We start from the raw sequence: 24,298 nt of genomic DNA on the forward strand, positions 1-24,298 counted from the left end.
CTTGGCAAAATCCAACCCCAATTAATAAGAAAAGCTCTCAGTAAACTAGGAATAGAAGAGCACTTACTCAAATTGATAAAGGACATTTACAAAAACTTTCAGTTAGTGTTGTGCTTAACAATAAAAGTGCAGCATACTTAGTGATGTGAGGCTTTTTCCTAGCAAATCAAAATCCACTCAGGAGAGGACCAGAGTCCAGCCCACCCACCAACTTCCCTATGCCACTGGGCAGCTCCCCAAACCACTTAAGGAATTTTTTGTCCTTGCACCTGTTCTCTTTGTCTGCTGGAATGAGCGGCAGTGCCTTATCTTAGCCTAGGGGAGCTCCACAATCGCTTCTGTAGAAATCCTCAGACCTCCTCCGGGTTTGGTTCCCTCCACTGTGCTGTCTAAAGTGGAAATAAATGAGGGAAAAGTCAAAGCGTCCCTTAGACTAATATCAATTAGCATTTCTGTCAAGGTTTACACTAAATCCTGCACCCACATAAGGCTTTCTTAAAACTGCAAGGAGAGTGATGGTCTCTAAACTCTTCAGTTAGTCCCCTGCTTCAGCCTCCCAAATGCCAGAATTATAGGCATGGGCAACCACTCTTGACTCTCAACATTCTTGAGTTATCTCTATTATAGAGGACTTTAAACTAGAGAATTTTTCACCTGATATTCAGATTTGATCCATTCAAAGCACTTGTATTTTTGTTTTCATATTTGGAGAAACAAACCACCACACTCTCCTACACGTTTTCAGACTTATGACTATATATATATATATGAAAGAGAAACATAATGTGCCTTATTTTCTCAACTGAACTACATTCTCCTGAGACTGTGGCTGAACCGTAGGCCCATGGTATTCTTGAATATGATTAGCATGGGTAATTAACAGGCTAGTAAGGAAGGAAAGAAGAAAGTGCTAAAAAAAAAAAAAAAAAAAGGAGGGCCAGGGTTTAGCTCAGTGGTTCCAGTGCCTGCCTCACAAGTGCAAGGTCCCAAGTTCGATCCCCAGTACCGGAAATAAATAAATAAATAAATAAAAGAACAGCAAGGTCATGATGGTGTACTCTTAATCCCAGCATTCTGAGAGGGATCACAAGTTCTTAGCAACTTAGGGAGACCCTGGTACAAAATTTAAAAATAAAAAGTAAAAGAGGACTAGAGATGAGCAAGGATCCTGGATTTGACCCCCAGTGCCATGGACACACACAGGCGCGCACATACCTCAAAAAAAATGGCTTGAGAGCTAGCCGTCCTGCTCTGCAACAGACACCCTCTGGAATCTTGGTCAAGTCAGGCCATGCCTTTTTCTTTCTTCTTGAGAAATTAAAAACAAAAACTATTCCTACCACTCCCCATTTCACAAACATGCCATAAAAATAAACAAATAACTGAGGTGAAGCTGTACATGCTGGCACATACATGTAAATCCCAGCACTCTGAGGCTGAGGCAAGATGATCACAATTTCTAGCCCAGCCTGGGCAACTTAGTGACTTACTGAGACCCTTTCTCAAAAAGAAAAAATCTGGGGATGTAGCTCAGTTCAAAGGCCCAATACCTCCCCCGATCCCTCGCCAAAAAAAAAGCCTGAGGTGAAAATATTTAAGATTTTGTTTTGGAGGAAGGGAGCGGCAGACGAAAGACACTCCTTAAATAGACAATTTAGTGATAGGAAGCCACTTGACCTTCTGTTTAGAGACCAATCATTTAATTAAATTCAGCACACATCTGTTGAGCACTGATTGTGTATGTGCATTCTGTGCTGTATGTTATTAGCTTTCATAAGAGTAAAAATCTATTGATGTCATGCTAACTCTGGCGTACTCTGACCTTCTCCCATGCCTGCACCAGTTTCCAACCCTGAATCTGGCCCATTTTCCCTCTCTCTGTGCTCAAAGGCATCAGAGCATTGCTACATACATGCAAAAATGGTGTTATTTTTAGTGTTCTCCACTTTAGCATAAGCTGTGGCTTGTGATTCAAATATATCTGACAGGACAACACCCCAAGATCTTGTTTACTCCAGTGACTTGGGAGTCTCCTGGGAAAGAACATGTGGCTTTTTTTAAAATAAGGATTTATCATCTTATAAAATAAATGTGGGAGATGGTGTTTGGTCATATGAGTAGCTCAAGAATGTCATCATGTAACGACAAACGGGAAACACCAAAAGGCACCTAGGACTTGGAGGCAGAAAGTAAACTTTATTTATGTTGACGGGTCTGGTTGGGATAGTTTTTTAAAGAACCAGGCCAATTGTCTTTTGGTTTTTTATAGCTTATATAGGGTTTGTAAGCAGGAACTAAGTATAGAAGCAGAGAAAGCAGTTGATTGGTTATATATGGTATCATTATTATTGATTGGTTTATAGTAAGCTTAAATTCAGGTTAGAAAACATTAGTCTAGGGGAAGGTCAGCTAGATAAGGGTGACAGATATTTGGAATATGTATCAGTTTGGGTATGGTCTGTCAAGAAGGAATAGATAAGGGAGACATGTATTTGGAGTGGACATCAGTTTAGGACAGGATTGGCCTCTATGAACTGTAAGCCAAATAAACCCTTTCCCCCTCTAACTTTGGGTGTCAGGTATTTTGTCTCAGCAATGAGAGAAAAGTAACTAACACATGTGGCAGGCGATGCTCTGAACAACACCAAATTTTGCCAGAAAGAAATAAAAAGCTGCTGTGGTGTAGGTCACAAGTTCCTTCACTTTCCCTCTCACCCTCTTCAAAAGTTTGTAATACTCCCCTTTATTGCAAAATGTTTCTGTACCTTTCTTCCTCACCTCTAAATTATTTGTCTTCACCTAGATTTCTCACTATCTCAAAGGGAATGGTAATGCTCCCCTTATTTCAAGACCTGGCCCCCATTTGTCTCCCTTCTAGGTCCTTGCTTTTGTTCTAGCCCCTCACAGTGGTCCTTGAACCACACCTGCAGCCTGTTCTACCTGGCATAACATTAGTGAGAGTCTTAATTAATTTTCACATTGCTGAGACAAAATACCCAACATCAAATTTAAAGGAGGAAAGGTTTATTTAGCTCACAGTTTGTAGAGATTTCAGTCAATAATCAACTGGCTCCAAGGCAAGGTGGCATGGCAGAGAGGCATGAAGAGGGCTAAAGGTAGCAAAGCAGGGAAGTAGCAAAGCAGCAGCAAGCAACAACAGCCCTCTTTCTGTCCCTTATATTCTATCCAGCCTACCTACCATTAGGGAGTAGTAAGTAATCAAACCCAGGGTGGGCCTTACCATTATCCACGCCCAAAAATATGCTGAACCAATCAGTAGACTAATTTAGTAATCATATACCCTTGATCCTAGCATCACACACTCTAGATCCAGCCACCTCTGAAAAGTCCCACCTATGTCGACTGCATGAGGCTTTGGGGGACATCTAGACCCAAGCCATATCAGTGAAAATCCAAAGAGAGCTGAAGCCTTGTCTTTGAGGAAAATCCAGATTTTAAAAGGCAAAAACCTTCAAATCCTATTAGTTGATGCAGGGGTGGGGTAAAGAGTCAAGGACCAAGGGCATGCATTGCTGTTGCCTACTTGTATTTGGTACGTAAGGATTCTATGTTCCACTTTGGGGTGTAGGAGTTTTCAAGTGGTATCCTCAGAGACTTGGCTAGGGACTGCTTCCATCCCCTACCAGTGCCCCCTGTTTGTCCCAATCCCCTAAAATTGGGTTCCACTCTAATTTCCTAAAGAAACTCTGAGAATGACTTGGCTTGAACCTGAAACTTGATCCATTTCTCTCCTACACTTCCACTGATTTATTTATTCACTCAACAGATACTAAATTCTGTTCCAAGCACTCTGTTAAGGGAACTTTGGCAAACCAGCCAGCGTTCCCTGGCTTCATGGTGCTTCCATTCCGGTGGGGGAGCTTTGTCTCTCCCATAAAGCTTGGCTTGAAATACATGACTCTCTATGGTGACCAGGATGGCAACAAAACTTAACAGTCGGGCTGAGTTATTAGCTCTACATAGTATAACTCAATGTTTTATCCTTTACATGCAATAGCTGCTATTAGTTTAAATCATTTTGATATTTATACACCTCATAGCACGTCACAATTTTCACTGAGGCCATTGTTTTCGGAAAATTACAATCCTCAACAAAATAAACACAGTGTAGGGCAGTATTCTTGTGGTACAGTATGCTTTATTATAAACATGCCTTGTGTTTTTTTTGAATATTTTTAAAAATTCTTTTATTGGAAAGAATTTTTTTTAAAAAACATGCCTTGTCCGCTGAGCAGGTTAGGCCACGGATGGATGATTACACAAAACTAGGGTATGAGATCTGAGTTTATACATCATCAGTGTTATTGCCCTTTCTCTGCTCACACCTGTAACCTGTCAGATTATTTGGAACACTGCAGTGAGCTCCAGACCTTCGACTAAATCCTTTGGTCTCCACTGTGCTGACAGACCTGGACTCTTCCTCATCTGACTCTGTGGGTGGCCATTGTAAGCCAATCTTATAAATTCTTATATATTTGTATATCTTGTGTTATTTCTGTTTCTCTAGTAAATACTGACTGATACAGTGACTAAGTTGCCCAGGTTGGGCTCGAACTTGTGATCCTCCTGATTCACCCTCCCATCTAACTGTGCACTGCTTCATTTCCTCTTTTTTTGTTTGTTTGTTTGTTTTGGTTTTGGTTTTGATTTTGGTTTGGTCTTGTTTGCTTTTCAAAATTCACTGCAGTTTATCATTCCCATTTTTCCCCTTAGGAAAAAAAGAGATTCTCAAAAAATGTTATACCATACGGAACTACAAGACTGCTTTTGTACTTTCTACTAATCACAGTTCTGTTTCAGATGATGTCATGCATCCATAGTATCTAGTTTATCCTGAGAGTATCTGAACTAAAGCAACTCAGACTGCAGGCCATAAAATATGAGTCTGAGGAGGTAGATAGAACAGAAATCAAAATGAGGCCATTTAAATAAAATATGATTGAGTCCAGGAACACACCTCTGTGATAATATTCATATGTATGTGTATGTACGTATATATACATATTTATGTATGCATTTGTTTGTGAACCCATTTTCACTACTTCAATATAAGCAACTTGAGGTAAGAGACTGCCATTTATCTCAGTCTTCCCAATACTTGGCATAGTGCTCAATGAGCTTTTTCTGAATGAATTGATTAATTAATTAATATGTAAATGATAATTAAATGAATAATATTCAAACTCCTTTTCCCTACCACTATTATACAACATCTCTTCTAATCAGTTTGGTCCCTTTATTGTCTCACAGAAGCATACTTTTTTTTTTAGTACTGGGGATTGAACCCAGGGCCTTCACACTAAACTACATCCCAGCCCTTTTTATTTTTTGCTTTGAGATAGGGTCTCACTAAGTCACTAAGTTGGCCAGGCTAGGCTGGAATTTGTGATCCTCCTGCCTCAGTCTCCCATAGTACTGGGATGGTGGGCATTCACCATCACGTCCATCTCATACTTTTCATTTGTCTTGTTACCTTCCTACATGTCCTTGCTCTTACTACCTAAAATGCCTCTTTCTTGCCTTGTCAAGTTCAATTCATCCTTCAAGACACTGCTCAGTTGAAAATCTGTTTAAGGCCGGGCCTTCCACGTTTACTTCCATCTGCTGTAATTTCCCATTTCTATTAATTTACTCCATGATCTAAACCACATAGTTAGTCCTTGATTATACATATTCTTACATTGCTTACTAATAATTCCTGGGATGTTGAGCCTAGCTTGCCAATTAAATGTTAATGCCATAAGAAGAGTCTATGTTGTATACTTTTTCATGCCTGTCTCTAACATATGACATAATTCAAAGTAATGATTGCATAGCTTTAAACCTTTTACTTTGGGGACAGGGATGTAACTCGGTGGCGCTGCACCTGCCTGGCAAGCGCAAGGTCCTGAGTTTGATCCCCAGTACCACAAAACAAAACAACAACAACAAAAAAACTGAAGCTTCAAACATTTTACTTTGAAGAGGTAACTCAATCCCTGCCTAGAGTGCCACAAGAGCATGAAAACTCTCTTTTCCTGAAAATTATCTAAGTGGTCTAATCATCCTTGGAACTTATTTAAGAGCCTTCTACTGCTAAGTGGTTTAATTAGAAATGTGAAAGGCATAGAAAGGCCTTAATTGGAATCTTAGAAATCTGAGTGATTAAGCATAGTTATTCTGCCAAAACTTATGACACGAGTGACTTTTTCTTGCTGGGAGCTTCATTCTACTAGCTACTTATTCTGTTTATACAGTATTTGATTCTACAAGAAAACATGATTTGATATCCCCTCTATTATGTGCTGTATCCCCCAAATCACCAATCCTGATCTCTCATATTATCTGTGCATTTATTTATTCATTTATTCAACATATATTAGTGAGCATCTAAAGAAGTACAGTTATATAATATCTGAAATGCCAGAGCTAGAACCAGAATGTCTGGGATCAAATCCTGGTTTTATCACTTTGTAGTTGTATGATGCCTAACATGGTATTTAACATCTCTATGCCATCTCTAATCACGTCCTGGGGTGTACGGACAGAGGGGCCTCTAGAGTAGTAGGGCATCTCACAGGCCAATAGGCCACAAAGCTAGTTGAAGATAGCAGTGACTTGAGGCACACAGAAGGGCAAAAACAACAAAAGCCTCTGGAGTGAATACAGCCCTGAAGCAGACTGACCCTGCCCAGCCTGAAAAGTAGGTGTTACGGTTTATATCTAGATGTCACCCAAAAGCCTCATCTGCCCATAGGCAGAGCTTTTGGAAGGTGATTGGATTATGGTGGCTTATAGCTGACATGCTGTTAGGAGGTAGGGCCTGGTCAGAAGAGGTGAGTCACTGGGGTGTGTGGCCTGGAAGAGTTTATCTTTTTGATGTTCTCTCTGCTTCCTGTCTGTCCTACCATGAGCAGCTCTCCTCTGCCATGCTGCCCTGCTTTGGAGCCAGCAAACTATAGACTGAAACCTCTACAAACTGTGAGTCAAAATTAACTTCCTTCTTTAAATTGTGGGTGCCAAGTATTTTGTCCCAGTGATGAAAAAAGTAACTAAGATAGCAGGGCCAGCACTCAGCATTCAAATAGCAAAGTGGGTGTGGAAACACAACAGGTCTCAGTTGTAACTCATTATCCCTCACCAATATCTAGATGCCTTGGAAAGAAATGACCCAATCAAACATCTAGATGTGGAAAAAATTTTTGGACTCATTTCTTTTTGTTGTTGTTTGTTTTTTGGCATTTTTTTGTTGTTGTCTTCTTTATTTCCTCTTTTTGCTCTTTGTTCATTCCTTTTTCTTCTTTTTCTTCTCTTTTCATATTTGTATTTTCTGCTAATTTTACCTAATTGTATTTACTCTTTTTATTCCCTAATTGGATTTTTATCTCACTTTTCTCTCCTCATCTTCTGTCTTTCTTTATCTTTCAAGTTTTGATTCTATTTTTCCCTTTTCTCCTCCTTAATTTTTTTTTTTTTTTTTTTTTTGGTACCGGGGATCGAACTTGGGTCCTTGCACTTGCGCAGCAGGTGGCAAAACCGCTGAGCTAAATCCCTGGCCCTCTCCTCCTTAATTTTTAATTATTATTACTATTAACCCTTATTACTTTTTCACTATTAGATTATGCTATGGTTATTTATTTTATATTGTTAATGGTGGTATAGTTGTTGCTTTTAGTAGATCTTTACTGTATGTCAATATCTGTTTTAAAATTTATATTATTACTGCTGATCTGTTTTTTATTCTTAAGTGATACAGTTTCTTTTAATTGGTTTTTATAGTAATTCAATATCTAATTTGTCTCTAAGTCATTATTGGTCATTTCTATTGTTAATAGTGGGATAGGGTTGTTTTTACTGTATGTCAATATCCGATTCATCTTTGTGTCATCAACATTACTATAGTTTGTTTTCTCTTCTCTGAGTGGTTCTGGGGATCAAGCCCCCAAAAGAAGGCTGAATACTAAGAATACCTTCAAATAAAAGTGGAAGAGCTATCCATCCCAATAGGTGCACAAATCCCAATATAGAAACATGAGAAGTGTGAAAAAAGAAGGTATTTTGATGCCTCCAAATTTCCATAATTCATCAGTAACTGAATGCAAAGATATCAAAGTGGATAAAATACCAGACAAAGAAATTAAAAGACTGACTTATAAAACAATCCATGACTCTAGAGAAGACACAAATAAATAGCTGAAAGAAATAAGGAAGAATATATAGGATGTAAGGGGCAATTCCACAAAGAGAGATTCTGAGGAAGAACCAAAGAGAAATTCTGAGACTGAAAAGCTCAATAAGTCAAATAAAAAAAACTCAGTGGAAATTCTTCCAATCAATAGGACTAAGCAGAAGACAGAATTTCAGGGCTTGAAGATAAGGTTGAGGAACTATTACACAGATATACACACATGCCAGAAATTATGAACCAACCTCCAATAATTTGGTACATGTTTGAACCACCAAATTGTGATTTTTTTGGTGTAGAACTGGGCACCAAGGTTCACCAAGGCATATATAATATATTTAAAGAAATAACAACAGAAAATTTTACAAATCTTGGGAAGATGTGGATATCAAGTTACACGAAGCATTCAGAACCCCAAACACACATGACCAGAAGAAAACCTCCCCATACGACATTATAAGTAAGATGACAAGAGTACAGAAGAGAGAATTTTTTTGGGGGGGGACAGGGTCTCGCTATGTAGTTCAGGCTGACCTTGAACTCATTATGTAGCCCAGGCTGGCCTCGAACTTATGGCGATCCTCCTTCCTCAGCCTCCCGAGTGCTGGGATTACAGGCAGGAAAGAAAGAATATTGAAAGCGGCAAGTCATTTACAAAGGCAAACCTATCAGAATAACTCCAGACTTCTCTGCAGAAACTCTAAAGGGAGGTGGGGTGGCATGAGGTATTTCAATCCCTGGAAGAAAATAACTGCAAACACAGAATATTAGATCCACCAAAATTCAAAATTGAAGGAGAGAAAACTACTCTTGACCACCGCCAAAGGCCTCCAAGGCCCAATGTGCCTGGCTCCCACCCCCTCCTCCTGCCCTTTCCCTCAGCCTGTTCCCCTGCTCACTCTGCCCCCTCCCCCCACCCAGCTCTGCAGCTCTGCTCTTAGCAGCAGTAGCAGCAGCAGCAGCCACCGACAGCTCTGCCACCATGCCCCAGCCACAGGTTGCCCACAGTCTAGCAGGCTGATATAAGATCCCAGCTCCTATTAAAAGAATCATACCACAGTGATATATGTGCACCCATGTTCATAGCAGCACAGTTTGTAATAGCTAAAACTTGGAAACAGCCCAAATGCCCATCAACTGGAGACTGGATAAAGAAAATGTGGTTTTTTTATAAAATGGAGTACTATTCAGCTATAAAAAATGAGAAATTAGAGACATTTATAGCTAAGTGGATGCACATTGAGGCGATTCTCTTAAGTGAAATAAATAGGACACACATGTGTAAATACTGAATAGCTTCTCTGGTGTGAGAAACTGAAAGTGTAAATAAGGACTAAATGTATAATAGGTAATGTGAAATAGGAAGAAAGGGGGCAAAGGGGAAGGAAGTGGGAGGGCTAGGGGAAAGGATAGAAGGGAATGGGATTAATATGAGAAAATGGAAAAATAGGAACAAAATCTTTGTAAATAGGGAGGACTGGAGGGGTTGAAGGGAGGGCTGGGCAAGGGTGAAAAATAAGAACCAAGAGAGACTATGTAAAGGTGCACATTTCCAATGATGAATGTCATTATATTGTATACCTAAAATGTACCAATGATTAGAATGAATGATCGATAATGTAAAATAGGAAGAAAAGGTCCAAAGGGGTAGGGGTAGTGGGAGGGGCAGGGGAAAGGAAAGAAGGGAAAGAAAAAATGATGAGAAATGGAAAAAAGGGAAATAAAGTCTTTGTAAATAGGGAAGGGTGGAGGGGGTGAAGGGAGGGCTAGGAATGGGGAAAAAATAAGAACCAAGATGCATCATGTAAAGGTACAAGTTCCCAACGAGAAATGTAATTGTGTTGTATACCTACAATGTACCAATAAAAGAATTTAATTAAAAAAAAAAAAAAAAGATCCCAGCTCCTGGGCAACAAGAGTGAGCAGATGCGCTGCTGCCTCAGCCTCAGTCTGGCAGGGAGGAGGAGGAGCAACAGCAGGCCTTGTGCCTGGCACCCACTGCCCACTTGCTGATGATTCACGGAATGTGACTGTCACTTGCTCTGAAGGTATGTTTCCTCCCTGGAGCACATGATCCCAATCAAAGACATTTCTGATTCATTTACATCCTTGAAGAGCATCTGTAGATGAGGAAGGAAGAAGTGGGTGTGAAAACATTTACTCATAGCTCCTCTTCCCACAGTCAAGAAATACTTGGAAAACTAAATATGCTGTGAAATGATGGACATTTTTGTGATATCCCTATTCATCTCGAGGTCAAAATCTTCCAGGCACATAAGGCTCAGTATATGAAGTCATTACCAAGGAATTGCCTACACTTCAAAGCACTGCTAACACTAATGCTCATGTGGTTGCTGATGATCATACAGAACAACCAAGTCCAGATGGTTATCAGGGAAAGGGTTAAAAGTGATGAGAGTCAGCAAAATGCAGGTGTCCACTGAAGTGACTTTAGCTGCTGCCTTTTTGCAGAGAAACTGGCTATTTCCCCAGGAAAGAAATGTTATGTACAGGTAGCCTTTAGTGTGCTGTGAGAGTGTCCTTGGTTTTAGCCAGACCCAAGACACCAGTCTGCTGTAAGACATGCAGGCCTGTTAGCACCAAGCCTCATTTTATTCTGAACGCAGTAGTTAAGAAACTAACAAATTGGGTACAGGTGTTGGCATTTTCTCCCTCACTTGCCAAAGGCTCATTCTCATGCAGATTCTTCCCCAGAGGATTCTCCATCTTTGGTGCTGTCCCTTGCCTCCTTGTATGGTAATGTATTATTGGACTACGCTCACTTTTGCTGTACTTTTATAATAAACTTACTTTCATCTGTATAAAATCATGATGTGACTCTTTTTTGTTGGCGGAGATCCAAACGTCAACTTTCTGTGGCCACTACATATATGTGGCTCCTTGCTGTTGCAATGGTCCAGATAGACCTTTTTAGAGTCCAAGCTATGGGATGCACTTCACCCATATTCAGAACCTAAAACAGCACATGCTTATCCACTCAGGAATTAAGCCATTTCAGTGTGACTGCTGCAGGGAAAAAGTTCACCAGGGCTTACTCACTAAAGATGCATTGCCTAAAGCACGAAGTAATTTCCTAGTACTGGACTACTTAAACCAAGAACAAGAGAACCTTCTTCAGTATGATCTTGCAGAGTAGGTTTAGAAAGCAATTCCTCTGTTCAAATGTCTGTAGTTTCACAGGTTTCCTCAATCCAGAATTGTGAAAGCACTTTCCCCTTGGGACCTCTTGCTGGGCTGGCAGAAAAGCAAGAGGTGCCAGAGCAGCCAAAGACAAGCACTTGTGCTGAATCTACCAGAGATTATCCCTCAAAACCAGAGCTGTTTTCCATAACTATCGAGTAATTTTGTGGTTTGGCTTCATATTTTGGGAAATGGCTGTGCTTGGTCTTGCACATTTAAATTTAATTTTTTAAGCAAGAAAGGGTTCAGGAAAGAATCTCCCTTTTCACTTCATAAGCCCTGCCAATGATATTTTCTTAACTGAGAGACTGCTTCAGTAAGGATGCAACAACATGATGTTGAAACAGTAGAAATCATGAGACCTAGGAGAACCAATTGACTTAAAACATGTGCCAGATTTTTCCTTTCATTTTTTTTTTGTTTTTTTTTTGGTATCGGGGATCAAACTCAGGTCCTTGTGCTTGCAAGGCAGGCAGCAGAACCACTGAGGTAAATCCCCGGCCCTCCTTTCATTTTCATAAGTAGGCTAACAATAGATCATTAGGTAAAGAAGAAATCAGATAATTATTGACTGTCTTAAGCTGAAGGGGTACATGAGAAACAAGTTACTAAGAAAAATTTGACTAAGAGCCTGAGTAGATCTTTACTACTTTATGCAGGACATTGTAAAGCCTGTTGTTTTTAGAAGTGTTTATGGTAATCTTTCTTAAAAATTATTAAATACTTGCTGGGGATGTAGCTCAGTGGTGCCACACCTGCCTGGCAAGCCCAAGGTCCTGAGTTTGATCCCCGGTACCACAAACAAACAAACAAAGAAAAAAACCCTTCCAAAACCCAGCATACTTTTTAAAAGTGTTGTCTTCTTTTTTGTTTGTTTGTTTGTTTGTTTTTAAGACATTATGCAGTTCAGGCTGCGGTTGAACTCACTATGTAGCCCCGGCTGACCTCGAACTCACAGTGATCCTCCTGCCTCAGCCTCCTGAGTGGTGGAATTACTGGTGTGTGCCACCACTCCCAGCAGCTTTGTCATTTCTATTATGATTTTGGGGGCTGAAAATTTGTTATTAGGTAGGTATTCCCTGTACCTTTTAGTACCACTCCAAATGCAAAAAAAAGAAAATGACTGAGAAGTCAGGCTGTGGATGAAATGGCCGGGAATGCAGAATAAAATACACAAGTACCAACTTCATAGAAGCTCTTCTAATACTCCTTTTCTGATTAAAATTGACATTTACCTGGTCTTTGAAGTTGAATGCTTGGCTAACTAGGTCACTGCCCAAATCACTTCTCCCTTTGGCCCATCAACAGTACTTTCTCTTGCATATACTGGTGTGCTACCATATAAAGGAAAAATATTGGCGATTTTCTATATTTTATACAGAAGTTTATATATTGTTGGAGATGTCTTTACTGTGCTGTTTTGGGCAAAATAAAGAATTCTGTATTGAGACTAATTTTTTAACCCAACTAAGGTTGTTTACAAAATCTCACTCCCCAGAAATTGAAGGAGAAATAAAGATCTTCCAAGATAGGCATATAGTAAAAAACTTAATGATCACTGGACCAGTAATGCAGAAAATACTTGAAGGAATCTTGCATACAGAATAGGAAGTGTAGACAAGCTATTGAGAATTAGGAAAGAATCAAACATCAGAAAAATAACAAAATGACAGGAATTAGTATATACTTTTCTGAATGTAATTAGAAAAGTATGTAATGTTTTTCTGAATGAATAACTCTGAATGTAAATGGTCTTAATTCAGCAATTAAAGGGAAGACTGGCTGGTTGGATTGAAAAACAAGACCCAACTCTGCTGATTGCAAGAAACACCTCTCAATACCGAAGATATACAGAGACTGAAACTGAAAGGATGGAAAGCAATATTCTATGCAAATGGAACTTGAAAGCAAGAAGGAGTTGCCATGTTCATATCTGAAAAAGCAGACTTCAAGACAAAAATTAGACAAGACAAATAAGGTCTCTAAATATTGGTATATGGAGCAATCTATTAAGAAGATATATCAAGTGTAAAACATATGCACCAAATTATGTTGTGCTCAACTTCATTAAAAAAAAAAACACTACTTGGGCCAGGGGTTTAGCTCAGTGGCACTGCGGCTGCCTCACAAGCACAAGGTCCTGAGTTCAATCCATGGTACTAAAAACATAACAAAACAAAAAGCACTATTTAACATAAAGCAAAAAGTAGGCCACAATCCAATACTGGGTGACTTCAATATTTTACTCATATCAATAGATACGTTCTTTAGACAAGAAAACAACAGGGAAGCTTCAGAGTTAATATACACTTGGCCAGGGATTTAGCTCAGTGGTTCCAGCACCTGCCTTGCAAGCTCAAGGTCACAGAGATCCATCCCCAGTACCAAAAAAAAAAAAAGAGTTAATGTACACTATAACAGATGTCTACAGAACATTCCATGCAACAACTACAGAATACACATACTTCTCAGCAGCTCCTGGCATATTTCCAAAGTAGATCATATTTTAGACCATAAAAGAAGCCTTAACAAATTCAAAAAAGTTGAAATAATTTCCTTCATCTTACCAAATCATAATAGAATGAAATTAGAAGTCAACAGCAAGAGAAACTATACAAACATGAAAATTGAATAATTCACTTTTGAATGATTGATGAGTAACTGGAGAAATTAGAGAAGTAATTACAAAAATTCCTAGGGGCCAGAGATGTAGCTCAGTGGTGCCACACCTGCATGGAAAGCACAAGGTCCTGAGTTGATTCCTGGTACTGGAAAAAAAATTTCTAGAAGCAAATAAAAATGGAAACACAAGATACTAGAATCTCTGGGTTACAGCAAAGGCTGTTCTAATTGAGAAGTTATAGCTATGAGTGCTTATATTTTTAAAAAATCAGAGAGAACTAAAATAACCTAATGATACATCTCAAAGTTCTGAAAAAAAGAGAGAAAAATCAAAACCAAGAGAAGAAAAGAAATAATAAAGATCAGAGCTGAAAATAATGAAATAGAGACTAAAAGAACAATCCACAGGATCAGTGAAACAAATAGTTGGATCTTTGAAAAGATAAACAAGCTTTCTGTTCCCGTAGACAAACTAACAAAAAGAAACAAAGATGACCCAAATCAATACAATTAGAGATGAAAAGGGGGATGTCACAAAAGATACCATTTAAATCCAGACAATTATTGGTGACTACATTGAAAACCTATATTTGAATACATTAAAGAATCTAGAAGAAATGGATAAATTTCTAGACACATATAACCTACAAAAATTGAACCTACTGAATATAAAAAAAACCCTCAGTAGATCAAAAACAAGCAAGGGGGTTGAAGCACTAATAAAAAGTCTCTCAACAAAGAAAAGCCCAATACCAGCTGAGTTCGCTGGTGAATTTTACCAGACATTTAAAGAACAATTAACACAGGGCCAGGGATTTAGCTCGGTGGTTTCGCCACCTGCTGCACAAGCGCAAGGACCTGAGTTCGGTTCCCGGTATCCGCCCCCCAAAAAAGGAACAATGAACACTAATGTACCTCCAAGTATTCCATGAAATAGAAAGGGAATTAATGCTTCAGAACTAGTTCTCCTAGGCCAACATCACCATGATACCAAAATCAGACAAGGACACACACAAAACAAGAAAGTTATACATCAATATCCTTGATGAGCATAGATGCAAAAATTCATAATAAATACTTGCAAAATGAATTCAACAACACAATTAAAAGATTATACATGGGACAGGGATTTAGCTCAGTGGCACTATGCCTGCCTCGAAAGCACAAGGTCCTGAGTTTGATCTGCGGTACCAAAATAAATAAATAAATAACTTTTTAAAAAGAAAGGAAAAAGATTAAAAGATTATACATGATCAACTTGGCTTCATTCCACAGATGCAAGGATGGTTAACCTTATGCAAATAAATAAATGTAATAAGCCACATAAATAAAATCAGTGATGAAATCACATGATCTTCTAAGTTGACACAGAAAAGGTCTTTGACAAATTCAGTAACTCTTCATGATAAAAGTCCTGAGGAAACTAGGTATTGAAGGGTCATTCCTCAATATAGTAAAGGCCATACATGAAAAATCCACAGTCAATATCATTTTGAAAGTAGAAAATCTGAAAGCATTTCCCCTAAAATTAAGAACAAGCCAAGGATGCCCTCTCTTACCACTATTATTTAATATATTTCTTGAAATTTTAGCTAATGCACTTAGCCAAGAGAAAGCAATAAAGGGGATATAAATAGGAAAGGGAGAAGTCAAATTATGGATTACAGGTGATATGTTCCTATGTATGAGACCCTAAATATTTCACCAAAAAACTTTCAGAGCTGATAAAAATTCAGAAAAAGTAGCAGAATATTAAAATGACATTTAAAAATAAATAGCTTTCCTATGAAAAAATGTTCAGCATCACTGGTCATGCGAGAGATGCAGATGAAAACAACACTGAAATTCCACCTCACCCCAGAAAGAATAGCTGCTATCAAGAAATCATCCAATAACAGATGCTGGCGGGGGTGTGGGGAGAAAAGAACCCTTCTCCATTGTTGGTGGGAGTGCAGACTGGTGCGACCACTGTGGAAATCAGTATGGAGATGCCTCCAAAAACTAGGATTAGAGGTCCCATTTGACCCAGCTATTCCTCTGCTAGGTATCTCCCCAAAAGAATTAAAAGAATCATACCACAGTGATATATGTGTACCCATGTTTATAGCAGCACAGTTTGTAATAGCTGAAACTTGGAAACAGCCCTGTTGCCCATCAACTGGAGACTGGATAAAGAAGATGTGGGGTTTTTAAAAATAAAATGGAGTACTACTCAGCCATAAAGAATAAGAAACTAGAGACATTTCCAGCTAAGTGGATACACATTGAGGCAATACCCTTAAGTGAAATAAACAGGACACATACCAAATAGTTTCTATGTTGTGAAAAACTAAAAGTGTAAATAAGGATCAAAATGTATAATTGATATTGTGAAATAGGAAGAAAAGGTTTAAAGTAGTAGGGGAAGTGGGAGGGGTAGGGGAAAGGAAAGAAGGGAAAAGAAAATATGAGAGAGGGGAAAAAAGGGAAACAAAGTCTTTGTAAATAGGGAAGGGTGGCGGGGGTAAGGGAGGGCAGGGGAATGGGGAAAAAATAAGAACGAAGATACATAATGTGAGGGTACAAGATCCCAGTGATGAATGTAACTGTATTGTATACCTAAAATGTACCAATAAACTTATGAAAAAAAATAAAAATAAATAACTTTCCTATACACTAACGATGGACAGGTTAAGAAAGGAACCAAGAAAACAATCCATTCACAAAAACTTGAAAAAATCCAAAAATACCTAGGGATCTATCTAAACAAAGAAGTAAAAGACCTGTACAATGAAAATTTTAGAACACTGAAAAAAGAAATTGAAGTAGACACTTGAAGATGGGAAGACCTCCCATGTTCATGGATTTGCAGAATTAATATTGTTAAAAGATCATACTTGCCGATCATTTGTACTTCTTCCTCTGTGAAGTGTCTGTTCATTTCTTTTGCACATTTCTTGACTGTATCTTTAATTTTAGGTGGTTTAATCTTTTTTAGTTTGCTTTTTGTTTTGGGGTGGGGGGGCAAGGTCCCACCATGTAATCCAAGCTGGCCTCTAATTCACTATGTAGCCCAAGCCGGCCTAGAACTCATAGTGATCCTTGTGCCTCAGCTCCCTGAATGCTGGGATTACAGGTGAGAGCCACCATGCCCAGTTTTGAGTTCTTTATATTTTATAGACATTAGTCCTCTGTTTGAGGAGTAGCTGGCAAAATTTTTTTCTCATTCTGTAGGTTTCCTCTTCACTCTACTAATTGATTCTTTTGCTATACAGAAGCTTTTTAGTTTGATATAATCCCATTTGTTGATTCTTGTTGCTATTTCTGTGCAATTGAGGTACTGTTTAGAAAATCCTACACCTGTGTCTTCAGGTATTTTCCCTATTTTATCTTCCAGTAGGTTTAATGTTTTTGTTTTAATATTTAGATCTCTGAACTACTTTGATTTTAGCTTAGTACATGATAAGAGATAAGAGTCCAGTTTCAATCTTCTGCAAACAGATAACCACTTTTCCCAGCACCACTTATTGAATAGATTATCTTTCTTCCAACATGTTTTTGGCTCCTTTGTCAAAGATCAAATAGCCTAATGTATCTGAGGATGTTTCTGTACCTTCTATTCTGTTCCATTGATTGATGTATCTGTTTTCATTCCAGTACCATGTTGTTTTGATCACTATTGCTTTGTAATACAGTCTGAAGTCAGGTATTGCAAAGCCTCCTCTTTTGCTCCTCTTGACCAAAAATGATTTTGCTATTCTGGGTCTTTTCTGAATCCATATGAATATTAGGATTGTTTTCTCTAGTTCTGTGAAGTATGCTGTTGGTATTTTGACTGGGTTTGATTTGATTGGGTTGGTATTTTGATTGGGTTTTATTTTGGTTGCATTGAATCTGTGTAACAGTTTGGGGAGTGTGACCATTTTGAAAATATTGGTTCTGCCTATCCAGGAGCAGGGGGTCATCTTTCCATTTTCTGAACTCCTCTTCAATCTCCTTTTTCAGAACACTATAGTTGTCTTTGTGGAGGTCTTTCACTTCTGTGGTTAGGTTAATTCCTACATATTTCATTTTTCTTAAAGCTACTGAGAATGGCATTGTTTTCATAATTTCCTTGTCATCAAATTCATATTGATGTACACAACTGCTAATGATCCTTGTGTGTTTATCTTGTATCCAGTTACATTCCTAAAGTTGATGATTAATTCTAAGAGTTTTTTGATGGAGTTCTTTGGGTCTTCTATGTTTAGTATCATGTCATCTGCAAATTATGATAATTTGAGTTCTTCCATTTCCCTTATGTATCCCTTTTATTTCCTTCTCTTCCCTGATTGGTCTGGCTAATGTTTCAAGTACTATGTTGATTAGAAGTTGTGTTGCCAAGGATTTAGCTCAGTGGTTCCGGCGCATGCCTTGAAGGCACAATGTCCATAGTTCTATCTCCGGTACCACAAAAAAAAAAAAAAAAAAAAAAAAAAGAAGTGGTGATAGTTGACATTCTTGTCTTGTTGCTAGTTTGTGGGGGGAATGCTTTTAGTTTTTCCCCATTTAGTATGATGCTGACTGTTGGTTTGTCATGCATAGCTTTTATTAAATTTAGGTATGATCCTATAAAAACATTTTCAACATCTCTGGCCATTAGAGATATGCAAATTAAAACAACACTTAGATTCCATCTTACTCTGTAAATAATGGTAATCATTATGGAATCAAATAATAACAAATGTTGGTGTGGCTGTGGTGAAAAAGGAATCTTCCTACATTGTTGGTGGGAATATAAACCAATACAACTATTATGGAAATCAGTAATGGATATTTCTCAAAGAATTGAAATTAGAAATTCCAGATGATCCTCTTGCTAGGTATGTTCCCCAAAGAACTTAAGACATCATACTGTTTCGGAAAGAAATACACAAAAACACAGAATTCGGATAAAATAATAAAATTTCTTCTCGCCAATGGGCAGGAATGCCAGAAACCCGTCTGGTCAGTATTCGGGCCCCTTTTTTTCAGTGTTTCCTTTTTTATATCCTTTTTAGCCATTATCTCATCCCTAGTGGTCTTTGATGTGTAAATACAATTCCAGTTCCTATTTACAAGTCACAGACACAAGATAGGCACATATACATTGTAAATTCACCTTGCCATGGTAACTTTGTTAGGTTAATGAAGTTATGGGTTAGAGTCAGAGTCAGATAATCGTCACCTTAAACAAGGAGTTATGAGAAAAGCAAATCTTTTTTTGTTGTTGTTAAATTCTTCTATTGGTACATTTTAGGTATACAACACAATTACATTTCTCATTGGGAACTTGTACCTTTACATGATGCATCTTGGTTCTTATTTTATCCCCATTCCTAGCCCTCCCTTCACCCCCTCCACCCTTCCCTATTTACAAAGACTTTATTTCCCTTTTTTCCATTTCTCATCATTTTTTCTTTCCCTTCTTTCCTTTCCCCTGCCCCTCCCACTACCCCTACCCCTTTGGACCTTTTCTTCCTATTTTGCATTATGGAGTATTCATTCTCATCATTGGTACATTTTAGGTATACAATATAATGACATACATCATTGGAAATTTGCACCTTTACATAGTCTCTCTTGGTTCTTATTTTTCACCCTTGCCCAGCCCTCCCTTCAACCCCTCCAGTCCTCCCTATTTACAAAGATTTTGTTCCTATTTTTCCATTTTCTCATATTAATTCCATTCCCTTCTGGGAAAAACAAATCTTAAAAGAACACATTACTTATTTTGTTTCTACAACTACCTTAATATTCAATCTATTAAGTTATCTAAAACTTTTCCGTATCAATACTACAGTGATACATACATACCAATGTTTATAAAAGCACAATTCATAATAGCTAAATCTTGGAAGCAGCCTGTATACCCATCAACAGATGATTAAATTTTAAAATGTGACATCTATATATAATAGAATACTACTCAGCTATAAAGAACAACAAATTTGAGATATTTGTAAGAAAATGGGTGCACATAGAAAATATAAAGTTGAATGAAATAAACAAGACACATAAGCTTAAATACCATATGGTATCTCTCACTTGAATGAGGCACAGTACAAACAAAGAGAATAGTAAAAGATGATTAGAAGGGGAAAAGGGAGTGGATTTCTTGCAATAAAGAAGGTGTCCAAGGGAAAAAGCATAAGGGGTTAGGAACAGCAGAAGGGAAAATAAGTAGAAAAAGATATATCATGTCCAGGAACTTAATAACCTTGAATGTAAATATTATATTCCATAACATGAGCTAAGATTAATAATATAAACAAGAATGAAAATCTGTATAGGGGAATTAGAGGAGAAGCAGGATGTGGGAGGGAAGGGGAAGGGGATTTTAAAAAGAAATAAGCTATAGAATGTACATGTAACCATTCCCCAAGTTGACTGTAAATTGCATGTACGGCAAACATGTACTAATTAAATTTTTATAGTTTTGGGGAAAAGAGGGCCATACTACCAAAAACAATCTACAGATTCGTTGCCATCACCATCAAAATACCAATTATATTCATCACTAAACCAGAAAACACAATCCTAAAATTCATAAGGAAACACAAAAGACCCAGAATAGCAAATGCAATCCTAAACAACAAGAGCATGGCTAGAGGTATCACAATATCCAATTTGAAATCATACTACGAAGTCATGGCAACAAAAACATCACAGTACTGGTACAAAAGTAGATATTTAGGCCAATGAAACAGAATAGAGGATACAGAAACAAACCTAGGCAACTATAAGCATCTGATTCTGGACAAAGGAGCCAAAAGTATATGTTGAAGTAAAGACAGCCTGTTTAACAAATGGTGCTGGGAAAACTGGATCCCTATCTCACAATGTACAAAAATCAATTCAAAATGCATCAAAGACCTAGGGATAAGACCTAAAACTTTGAAACTGTTAAGGGAAAACAACTGAAGCCATAGACATAGGCAAGGATTTCTTGACTAGAACTCCAGTAGCACCAGAATTGATAGTAAATATCAATAAATGGTACTACATCAAATTAAAAAGTTTCTAAAGCCAGGCATGGTGGTGCACACCTGTAATCCTAACACCTAGGAGGTTGAGGCAAGTGGATCGCCGGGAGTTTGAGGCCAGCCTGGACTGCATAGCAAGATGCTGTTTAAAAAAAACAACAACAATAACAATAATAATAAAGTTTATGTATAGCAAGAGAAATAACCTCCCAAATTTAAAGACCCAATGCCAAAATGGGCATCTGAAATGAAAAGACACTTCTCAGATAAAGAGTTAGAAACAGCAAATATACATATGAAAAAATGTTCAACATCACTGGTCATTTGTGAAATAAAAATGAAAACAACACAGATCCCACTTCACTCCAGAAAGAATGGCTGCTATCATGATACCAACCAATAACAAATGCTTGAGGGGCTGTGGGGAAAAAAGGAACCCTTCTCCACTGTTGGTGGGAGTGCAGACTGGTGCAAGCACTGTGGAAATCAGTATGAAGATACTTCAAAGAACTAGGGCTAGAGGTCCTATTTGACCCTGCTATTCCCCTGCTGGGGATCTTCCCAAAAGAATTAAAAGAATCATACCACAGCAATATATGTGCACCCATGTTTATAGCGACACAGTGTGTAATAGCTAAAGCTTGGAAACAGCCCAAGTGCCCATCAACTGGAAACTGCATAAAGAAGACGTGGTTTTCTTTATATAATGGAGTACTACTCAGCCATAAAGAATGAGAAACTAGAGACATTTATAGCTAAATAGATGCACATTGAGGCCATACTCTTAAAGGAAATAAATAGGACACACATGTATGTAGGGAACAGGGGAAGGGGACGTTACCAGAACCTCTGCAGTAAGTCCTAGTCTCCTGCGAGCCACGGCAGCACACGGCGAATTACAGGAAAGGTAGACAAATGAGACTGAGAAGAAGCTGAGCTTTGGGTCTGATCAGTGCTGCTCTGGGCGGCAAAGACAAGAAGCCCAACCTTGCAGCACCTTTTATTTAGTACATCAGGAGAAACAAATGTAACAAACGAATATGTAGATTTCAGTATCACATTGGGATGAACAAGGTGTAACAGAAGACTGGGTGGGGACAGCGGAAATCTAAGAACAATGAGGAACTATGCAGATGAAGATTTAGTTCCTCCCAGGAACTACACAGATGAAGATTTGGTTCCTCCCAGGGTGTCTCTTGCAGGTGTGGTCTTGTCCTGGACCATTACAGCATCATGGGATCATTGAGATCTCCCTTGTGACCTGAGGCCAAAATGGAATTACGTCTTGGAATGTTATAGCTGGCCTGTAGGCAAGAGAACTAGGCCTACTCAAATGATTTTTCCCTAGAATTATGTAGCATTGCTCCCAACACATGTATAAATACCAAATAGTTTCTCTAGTGTGAGAAACTGAAAGTGTAAATAAGGATTAAAATGATTAAAATGAATAATTGATAATTTGAAATAGTAAGAAAAGGTCCAAAGGGGTAGAGGAAGTGGGAGGAAAAGGGGAAAGGAAAGAAGGGAAAGGAAAAAATATGAGAAAAGGAAAAAATGGCAACAAAGTCTATGTAAATAGGGAAGGGTGGAGGGGGTGAAGGGAACACAGGTAATGGGGAAAAAATAAGAACCAAGATACATCATGTACAGGTACAAGCACCCAATGATAAATGTAAATGTATTGTATACCTAAAATGTACCAATAAAAGAATTTAAACAAAAAATTAAGTATGAACAGTACATAAATACATGAAAAAATGTTCAACGTAACTGGTCATTCGAGAGATGCAAATGAAAACAACACTGAGATTCCACCTCACCCCAGAAAGAATGTCTATTATCAAGAAATCAACCAATAACAAATGCTGGAGGGGGTGTGGGGAAAAAGGAACCCTTCTCCATTGTTGGTAGAAGTGTAAAGTGGTACAACCAATATGGAAATCAGTATGGAGATTCCTCAAAAAGCTAAAATTAGAGGGTCCATTTGACCTAGCTATTCCTCTTCTTGGTATCTTTCTGAGTTAAAAGCATAATACCACCGAGATATATGCATACCCACGTTTATGGCAGCACAATTTGTAATAGCTAACTCTTGGAAACAGCCCAGATGCCCATCATTATATGGTACAGAATTATCTCCAACCCCTGAAGCATCATGGTCATTTTCATTATCGCTACCGCCTTCTTCTTCTTCTTCTTCTTCTTCTTCTTCTTCTTCTTCTTCTTCTTCTTCTTCTTCTTCTTCTTCTTCTTCTTCTTCTTCTTCTTCTTCATCTTCTTCACTTCATTACTATGATAAGAATCTGAACCATTCACTGAACAGTTCAATTTACTATTCACTTGACCTCTGAATAGTTCTGAACTTACAACACCCTTTGGACAACTGGTGGGAATAAGGAAGTCTGTTACTTGATGCATCACACTCACGTGATGTTTTGATCTTTCTCCTCTTCGGAAGAGGTTGTATCTTCTCCATTTGTAATCACAGAATCAGGTTTACTGTCAAATTCACCCAGTAATTCTTCTTGTCTCTCTAGTTCTTCAAGTCTAGCCCACAGTTTCTTATCAGCAAGAAAATCCTTGGATTTTACATCATTGGCAAAATCTGCTTCAAAAATATCTTAAGTTTTTTGTTTAGAATGAGGTTTATGAGCAATTCGTTGTTTTCCTTTAAATTTGAAGTCACTTTTAATTTCTTCCCTTATGTTAACAATATCACCTGCAGCATCACTCATTTTCTGCAAATCTTCTGTGAATTCAACTCTGGATTCAAAATTTTTCATCACTTTTTAAGAACCATCTATTGTTTTTCTTATATGTTCCTTCCAGTGCTCAACTAAACCTATAGCCTGCTTTGCGGAGCACTTTGCAAACCAGTTGCCCCCAAGTAAAACAGTCACTTCATTGGTATGGACCAGTTTTCCTGGCATGAAGGCAAAGGGGCCAAATGGTACCATGATATTCTAAGTACTGAGTCTTTCTTGAAGAGCATTATAGTCATCACCTACCTTCTTCCTTCTTCTGCTCCCCACGGAGTCGCGCCACCTCCTGGGCACGCAGCAGCGCCGCGGCGGAGGCGTCGGGTTCGGGTAGGAAGGGGGTTCCATGCCAGGGCCGCCGAGGGCCTCAGAGAGGCTAACGAGTCCTAAACAAGTGTTCATGGGAGTCGCGTGGCCGGCGGCTGCCCTGTGCCCCCCGTGCTCGCCCTCATGTACCCCGCGCCAGGCACCGAGGAGGCCGCGCCCGCCTTCGCTGCCACCGCGGGGGTTGCTGCTCACCTCTGGGCTGCCGGCGGCAGCATCTCACA

At 38.6% G+C, this 24,298-nt stretch overlaps 1 pseudogene; it reads right to left on the minus strand.

The window, feature by feature from the left end:
• Positions 1-315: 315 nt before the first annotated feature.
• LOC101699637 (unconventional prefoldin RPB5 interactor 1 pseudogene) lies at positions 316-24,183 on the minus strand (annotated as a pseudogene).
• Between the last annotated feature and the right edge of the window lie 115 nt (positions 24,184-24,298).

This window comes from Heterocephalus glaber, unplaced genomic scaffold (genome assembly GCF_053883595.1).
Source record: "Heterocephalus glaber isolate CG9 unplaced genomic scaffold, H.glaber_assembly_v1.0 deba00001729, whole genome shotgun sequence".
NCBI lineage: Eukaryota > Metazoa > Chordata > Mammalia > Rodentia > Bathyergidae > Heterocephalus > Heterocephalus glaber.